Source organism: Chenopodium quinoa, unplaced genomic scaffold, assembly GCF_001683475.1.
Source record: "Chenopodium quinoa cultivar QQ74 unplaced genomic scaffold, ASM168347v1, whole genome shotgun sequence".
Taxonomy (NCBI): domain Eukaryota; kingdom Viridiplantae; phylum Streptophyta; class Magnoliopsida; order Caryophyllales; family Amaranthaceae; genus Chenopodium; species Chenopodium quinoa.
In genome coordinates, this window is record NW_018743555.1 from 320135 (window position 1) to 328482 (window position 8348).

Sequence of the window (8348 nt, forward strand, 5' to 3'; positions counted from 1 at the left end):
AGAAGAAACTGTAGGAGAAAGAAGGAGTTTCACTAGTAGCGCAAGAAGTTGGAGCAAAAGTGGAAAAAATAAAAAGTTTAAATCTTTTGTTTGTTTTCAGCGAGAAATTATTTCCTCTAACTTCAATAATAATTAAATCAAAATAATAGGAAGTAGTAACTTAATATTTGTAATTGGCGTTTGTAAGATAGTTACAAACTTTTTGGTAAAAGTTTCTTTGACTTAATATTTGTAACTGACGTTTATAACCTAGTTACAAACTTTTTAATCAAAGTTTCTTTGACTTAATATTTGTAACTGGCATCTCTTTAGTCAGTTACAATAAAACTTCAAACAATGATAAACCACATATTAGTAACTGACATTTACTACACCGATTACTAATGTCATGAAATTTGTAACTGGCATTATCTTAGTTGGTTACTATTTATGCTTTCGTAACTAGCATAGCATACGCCAGTTACTAATAGGGCGTTACAAATTGCATTTTTTCTACTAGTGTGTTATGGTTTTCATATGATTTAGGATTTTAGTAGACCCCCTGATGATGCCTTGCTTGGGTTTCATTCCAAATGGTTCACAACGATTTGGGATACCTGTAGGGAATATTTCAAGCATTACCCCTAGCTTGAACCCCACTGTGATCATACACTAAAGTACAGTGGCGTCCAAAGGGAAATAAGATAGAGCTAAAGAGTTGCCAACAAGTTTTTTTAGGAACTTGTAAGCCGTTCACGAGGTGAAGGTTACACCCCTTCACGATCCAAGAGATCGTCAACTCCAATAGGTCTTGAACCATGACTGGTAGTTCGGGGATGAAGGTACAAATCCAACCTAAAAGAGATTGAACCTGCCCTAGTAATAGGCCTCTACTACTTTCTGATCGTATTCATGTGCGTTTTCTGACTAACATGCAATCAATAGGTTTACCCTAAACCTGTTTATCTATGTTGGTTGAATATTAATGCACAAATAAACTATTATGGGCGATCACTTGAATTATAATCATAATTAACCCTAAACAAGATTATTAATTATCTTATTAAGCGCGATTACAAGTACCAATTCCCTTTAAACATGCATAAAAGGCGTGATCAAGCAATAACAAAATATAATCAAGCAACATAATAATCATAAATTATAATCAAAATAATAATTATAAAAATAATCATGAATCATGTTAAAGCATAATAACAACAAGATCCTAGGCATGATATTAACAAGATTAATAACAAATCCTAGCATGTCACTAAACAATAAAAACCATATATTTAGCCCTAACATGATACTAACAATCATAAATATTAGGAAGAACATAAAAGGCATCATACTTTTAATCATACTTGATATTAAAGTTACCCTAGACATGATACTAGGAATATCATAATAACAACCTAAGCATGATTTCTACATAATATCAATAAAAACCATTAAAACACTTACTTGGATGCCTAGTACCTCTTTCTAATAACAAAATACACACGTTAGTAACTTCAAGGAAAATAATAAAACAAACAATTAAATTAAATAATTGAAAGAGAGATTTGGGACCAAACCCTCAGAAATTAAACCTTTGACGTCTAGGGCGAAGACAACTTCGAATATGGCTAGGTGTATCTAAGTCTAATGAATGCGGAATTTTTATATTTGAGAGAAGGCTAGTTTAGAAAAGAGAGAGAGAGAGTAATCAAGAAAATCTTGATGAGAGTTGGTGAATGAAAACGGGGTTTTTAGGAAGCTATTTATAGAAAAAATCAACCAAAAAGATAAAACATCAAAAACAGAGTTCTAATGCACAAAACCAGATTAGCGCCAAACGCTGACCTTAGCGCCAGGCGCTAAGGATAGCGCCAGGCGCCAAGCGTAGCGTCAGGCGCTACAGCTGGCGTTTGGCACTGACTAAGAAATTGACGCGTTTTCTTAAAATCAGATAGAAATTGTCGTACAGGAGGATAAAATCGTATTTTCCTCAAAAACGTTCTTTTATTCTGATTAAAACTCTAAAAAGTCAACAAAGGTCAATTTATCAATGCTAATTAAATTAGGAATGAAAAGAACCTTCTAGAAGAATCTAGAAGACTAAAACCATTCCGAATTGCATTAGGAATGATAAATTCATATTAGCCCTCCTCTAGATCATTGGGCCGCATATGAGGCTCAAACTGGGCCCAGTTCAGTAATTTGGCCATAACTTCCTCAGTATTCATCGGAATTGGGCTTATAATATATCGTCGGAAAGGTCTTTTCAAGCCCTATCCAACTACACTACTACTGGACCCATATCATGGACCAACCAAACTGGATTATCTGTTTTATTAAAATAGGTTTTCAAAAAACAGAGAGAAGAGAAAAGAAATTAAAACCATCCGCAACACTAAACCTTCCACACTTTCACTTCATTCGATTATGATTCGACGCAAAAGGTACTCATCACTAGGTTTGGTTTTGGGGAGACACAAATGGGTTTCTACAGAAGCCCCCACTTTGACTGAGTTTGGAGAAACGCGAGTTTCGAAAACAAAAGTCAAAGTAGCGATAGGGACGGAGAATGATTCAGAACGTTTTGCGATCATAAATCACTCTTGCAACGCCAATACCTGCAAACTAGCGTTAGTTAACAGATAAAAGAGTTAAAGAAACGCGTATCTTGCACCGTCGAGCACACGTCTCTGAAAGTAACCGATTTGCTGCCGCTTTACTGTTTTGATGACCTCCTGCCAAGAGAATGTCATCCTGCTTGAAAATTGCTACGCTTGTAACTGTCTCCAATATCGAAGATTGTTTCGCTTGAAACGATCCTCTTCCGCTTTGTGACCATCTTCCACATCTTAGGGAACACGATCGAAGATAACTTCGCTTGAAACCACTTCAGTTATTTGTGACAACTCTCCACAATCTAGGGAACGCTGCCGAAGATATCCTCTCTTGAAGCTATCCTTATTTGTTGCGATAATTTTCCAAAGGAAATTACCGAAGATCTCCGCTTGTCGATCTTTAAAAGTTCGCTTAAACTTTGCTTCCGCTATGCCTGTACGTCGGCGCTTTTGCTGCTTTTGAACCTGTATGTCGGTGCCTTTTGTTGAATGAATGAACCAATATGTTTGTGCCTTTCTGAATGAACCAGTATGTCGATGCCTTTTGTGAGGAGCCAATGCTTAGGCGCTTTATGCCAAGTGAGACGATCTTTCATCAGGTCGATCACTTTATGTAATTAAGCCGATTACTAAAAATCATGTTAAATTGCTTAGAGGGGCTAACTGACGTACCAAGGAACCCAAAACATATTGCATAAGGTTAGAACAACCGTACTGTGTGACTGAACATTCTGGCGCCGCTGAAATAACATCAGCGCCACTTAATTGTCTGTAGCGCCAGACGCTGGAGCTAGCGCCAGGCGCTAAAGCCTATTTGCTGATGCCAAGGTCTGGCGCTTGGCGCTAGAGTCGGGTTTTCCTTAAATACCCCTCTCTTCCTCATTTTCGCTGCTGCTCTTTGCGTTTTTTGCTCGAAAATTTCCAGAACTTCAATTCACTCGTTCTTGCTCGTTTCTCAACCAAATTCGCTCAAATTTGTTGCAAATCAAAGCTTTTTCCATCCATTTTCCCGATCTATGTATGTTTTCTTCAAACTCACACCGGTTTTAATGAATTTTGCATGAGTATATTCTTGAATATCTTGAAAATTTGAAATTTAGAATTCTTAATTCTCTTTGTTTATCAAATTTTATGCCATTAAATTGCTTGATTATGTTTATATATTGCCTTGGGAGTAATTTGAGACTTGTTTGACTCAATTTGGTGAAGAAATGAACAAATTGCCATTGTTGAACCCCTTAAGGTCGAGAATACAATGTGGCTTGTTCTTGATGTTTTTGCTAGCAATTCTTGTTCAATTTGTCCAAATCACTATAGTATTGCAAGAAATTGTTTGATTTCTTGAAAAATGCCGTTATGCTCAATTTGAATTTGTGCCATGTTTTAGTACTACGTACTCTGTTTTTTGCGAACATAGTATCATGCGGCTAGGCGAACCTTAGATACTATAGAACCTTAATTGATAATAATTCTGCACAATGTAGCATGGCTAGACACCGAGGTTCCGGTTCGTGGTCCTGAGATGTTAGACGGGAGCACAAGCTTGTAGAGGACGATGCTGAGCCGTCCACTTCGCTTGGTCGACTCCCCGAGTGGGATGAGCGGACCTTGTACTTTTCCCCCGACCATCACATTTTTGAGAGGGTGAGACGGGGCATCACTGTTAGGAGGACGCGCTGTCATGATTTCGGCTGTGACGTCTTAGGCGATCTGTACAAGATGTACATCGCCAGAGACGATCAAACAGAGACTTCTATGGGAGTCTTGCGGTCTTACTGCGCTGTTCGAGACCTCCGAGGCAATGGTTGCCTCTAGCGAGGGTCACCATGTAGTTCGTGCTCTGGTGGAGTTCTTTTGGGACACCACCAACACTTTCCACTTTCCTTGGGGTGAGATGATGGTCACTCCTACCGACTTCAGTCTCATCACAGGACTGGAGTTTAGCTCCGTGTAACTGTCGTTCGACAGCGGGATCAACGTCTTTTCCCCTGAGGTCGAGCAGCTGTTGGGTCCGATTGCTATTCGGGCTCGAGCTGAGGTAGAGTCGACTCAGTTCAGTGCTAGGGGAATTCGCCGCTCGACTCTAGCAGCGGCTTTCAACGATGGTGCGACTACCCGAGAGCAGCGGGTGCGCATCTTTGCACTCTTTTTGTTGTCAGGGACGTTCTCCCCTAACAAGGGTAATTGGGCGCTGCTTTACTACCTTCCTGCCGTCCGCGGTCTATACCGGATCGGGACTTATGACTGGGCCAGCTTGGCCTATGCTGATTTCATCCGAGCGCTGCGGGACTCGTGTCGACATCGGTCCTTTGGGTCGAATGTTGCTTTGTCCGGATTTTGGAGGGTCGTAGGGGTAAACCTTATTCCCTATAAATTTTAGCTCTACGTTTTAGTTAGCACTTGCTGATAACTTTAGCTTCTTGTAGATCTGTTTCTAAGAGTACTTCCCCTCAGCTGCGGCGGCGAGACCGTCGCCGCGTAGGTTTCCTGTTAGTGCTTCGTGGGGCAGCCGCCGTGTGGGGATGTCTACTGCCTATGTCCAAGATTGGATCATCTCGGTATGATTCTTTTCTTATTTGACACTTTGTGATGCCTTAGATAGATTCTTGCTTGACTGACGCTCTTTGCAGGGGCCTGAGGTGTTGTACCGACTTTGGGTCGACTTGGCAGTCCCTAGGTTAGCCGCGCAGTATTCTGCTGAGCATTGCTATTTCTTGGGGACCTATGGAGCGACTGCATATCTTGGAGAGAGGGTTGCTATTCAGCATTCCTCCGATACCTTTATCGTTCCTGCTCCTCCACCACGTCACATGTTTAACGCCACGAGGTTGGTGAGCATGTCAGAGGGAGCTGGTACTCCTTGGCGATCTTACACGATTCCTAGGCGATGCTATGGGGAGGAGCTACTACCGTTGTTAGCTCCAGTTCCTTTACCTGCTGAGGATGTGGCGGTACGATTTTTCTGCTTTTACCTTTTGTTAAGTAGCCCCCAAGTAATGCTTCACTGATTTTGTTTTGCCTTGTCAGGACGATGTTGCTGAGTTCGTGCCACCCCGTATGTCTATTCATTATCTGGGGCCATATGGGCCGATTGAGGAGATGATTCCTCCGGCTCCTGAGGACAAGCGCTTCGTAGAGCGGTCGATTCCTCGCCACAGACTTGAGTAAGCTTGTTTGCTTGCAACTTTTGTCCATATATATTATGCATGTTTACTGACTTATTTCTTTGACAGTTCTCACGCGAGGTGGTTTCGGCGATGGCACGAGGCATAGATGCCTTCCGGAGCCAGCTTGTCCGGATGAGGAACGTGGCTACCTGCCGTCGAGACGACGCTGTTCAGGAGGTAGTCTTCCTGTCATATATTTTTGTATTTCCGTTACTATTTTGCCTATTTCTGATTTTAATTTCTTTTGCAGGGTCAGCCCATTCCTTCTCGTATCCGCACGAGACCTGAGGTGCGGAGGGATCCGGCGAGGTCTAGCTCGAGACGTCGCCGCACTACTTCGGGAGGTCGGGGTGGTCGTTCTGAGGCCGCCCGTACCGAGGCGGTAGAGGGCTCAGGCTCTTCATCTAAGGGTGCACATGCTGCGCTGGTAGGCCAGGGAGAGGCTACCTCGGCTCTTAGTAGGGGTGTACAAAAATTGGCCCGGACCTGAAACCGGACCTGAACCGACCTGAACCGGACCGGACCTGACCCGGACCTGTTGATTCAGGTCCGGTCCCGGTTCTTAAAAATCCAGGTTCCCGGTCCCGGTCCGGACCCGGTCCAAACCCGGGGTTTTCAGGTCCGGACCTGAAACCCGGGAAATCGTAATTAAAAAAAAAAAAAAAAAAAAAAAAAAAAAAAAAAAAAAAACAAGAAAATATCTGATTCTCTCAGCCTCCCTCAATCTCTTTCATATTTTTAAGTTCTAACCCTAACTCCCTAAGCCCAAACTCTCAGCCTCCCTCAATCTCAACTTCTCAACGCGGCTGTCCGGCTGTCCCAACTCGCTCCGGCCACCGCCCACTGCCGACACCTCCCTCATTCTCTCAGGCGATGCACACCGATAATATCTGGTAAGTATTTGCTTATAATTTTGGTATTTTTAATTCGAAATAATAAATTAAGTGTGAGAATTTATATGTTTATTCTTGTTTCAAATTTTCAATTGCTTTTAATGATTGTTTGATGTTTGCATGTTGAATTTCTTATTTTTAGTTCATCTCTTTCGAATTTCTGTTTTTTTTTTTTGGTTTTTTTGAGTTTAGGGTTAATAAGAATTAAGAAGTTTAGGGTTTAGGGTTCAAGTGCGAAATTTAGTTCGAAATTTTGTGTTTATTATGATTATTAAGGTTAATTCAGTGCGAAAATTTGTGTGGTAGGGTGGGTTGGGGTGGGGTTATGGTGGGGTTACGGTGGTACGGTTCTGGTGTGTGGGGGTTAAGGGTTAAGGGGTGGCAGTGGGGTGGGGTGGGGTGGGTTGGGGTGGTGAGCTGGGGTTTTTGGGATGGCTGGATGGAAAATTGTGAATGTTGATGGGGTTGTCGGGAGTGGAGATGGGGTTTTCGTGGTGGCTGGTAGGGTCACCGAGAGTGGAGATGGGTTTTCGGGGTGGCTGGGTGGTGTTTTGGATTGGAGGGGGTTTTGGAGTGGTTGAGTGAGGTTATTCCGGCGGGAATGGAATTTGTGCGGTGGATTCCATGGTTGGAGTGTCGGGGAAGGCGGCTAGGGGTGGGGCTGCCAATGAAGCTGGTTGTGTTGTGTTGTGTGGGCAGTGGTGGATCTGGGTATTGACATAAATTTCAGAAAGTTGGTTGTGTTGTGTTGTGTTGTATTGTGTGGGCAATGCCTCTCTCATTTTTTTCTTAACATAAATTTCAGAAAGTTGAAAGTATTTCTAATGTGTATTGATATTTCTAATGTGTATATATGGACACTTTTTAAGCTAACTTATACTTTAAAATTTGTGTTTATTCCTGCTAGGCTGCTAAAAGTATGGACTCAGATTATTAAGATTAAATAAGTTGGCTAACCTGTGTGTAGTTCAGGGGTTCTTATTTTTGTTTTTATTCTTGCAGGGAGTGAAGGAAGTCAAGGAACCACGGATTCTTATTCTTGCAATGTAAGTTGCTCTTAAATTTTTTTATAAAATGGTATGTGTATATAATTGTTACTTTAAAATTACTTATATTGTATATAATTATATTGTAGATGGAGAGCTCTCAATCCAAACGGTCTGCTTCTTTTTCTGAACAAACGTCATAGCCACTTTCTGAAAAGGATATGGAAGAATTGCAATCTACTTTGCCTCCTGATAAGAAGCTAAAAGCGGGGCGGGAATATATATGGAACAGAAAAAGTAAGAGGAAAGCTGAGTATTGGAAATATTACTTAGAGTACGTCGAGAATGGAAAACTACGAGCTGAATGTAAGTTCTGTCCTAAAACTTTTGTTGCTGATGGTAATCTTAATGGTTCAAAAAATGTTAAAAAACCATGCAGAATCATGTCTCGGTAATCCTATTAATATAGAAAAAGAAAAGGGCAAAGAAAAGCAAACTAAATTGTATTTTGATCAAGAACATGAGAGTAGTGAATTAAAGTGTGGGAGTAGGATTATTAACTTGAATGATGTTAGAGAGGCATTGATTCACATGATTATTGTTGATGAGTTACCATTTAAGCATGTGGAAAAACCCGGTTTTAGGCACTTTGTGCAAGTTGCATGTCCACAATTTCACATTCCATCTCGTGTTACCATTGCTCGTGAT

General features: G+C 41.4%; 1 long non-coding RNA gene across 1 annotated transcript; it reads left to right on the plus strand.

Annotated features, from left to right (window-relative positions):
- Window positions 1–6413: 6413 nt before the first annotated feature.
- On the plus strand, window positions 6414–8041 carry LOC110740280. The gene is made up of 3 exons (XR_002515011.1): window positions 6414–6654; window positions 7657–7700; window positions 7790–8041. It is a non-coding gene; the product is annotated as an uncharacterized LOC110740280 (long non-coding RNA).
- Window positions 8042–8348: the final 307 nt, after the last annotated feature.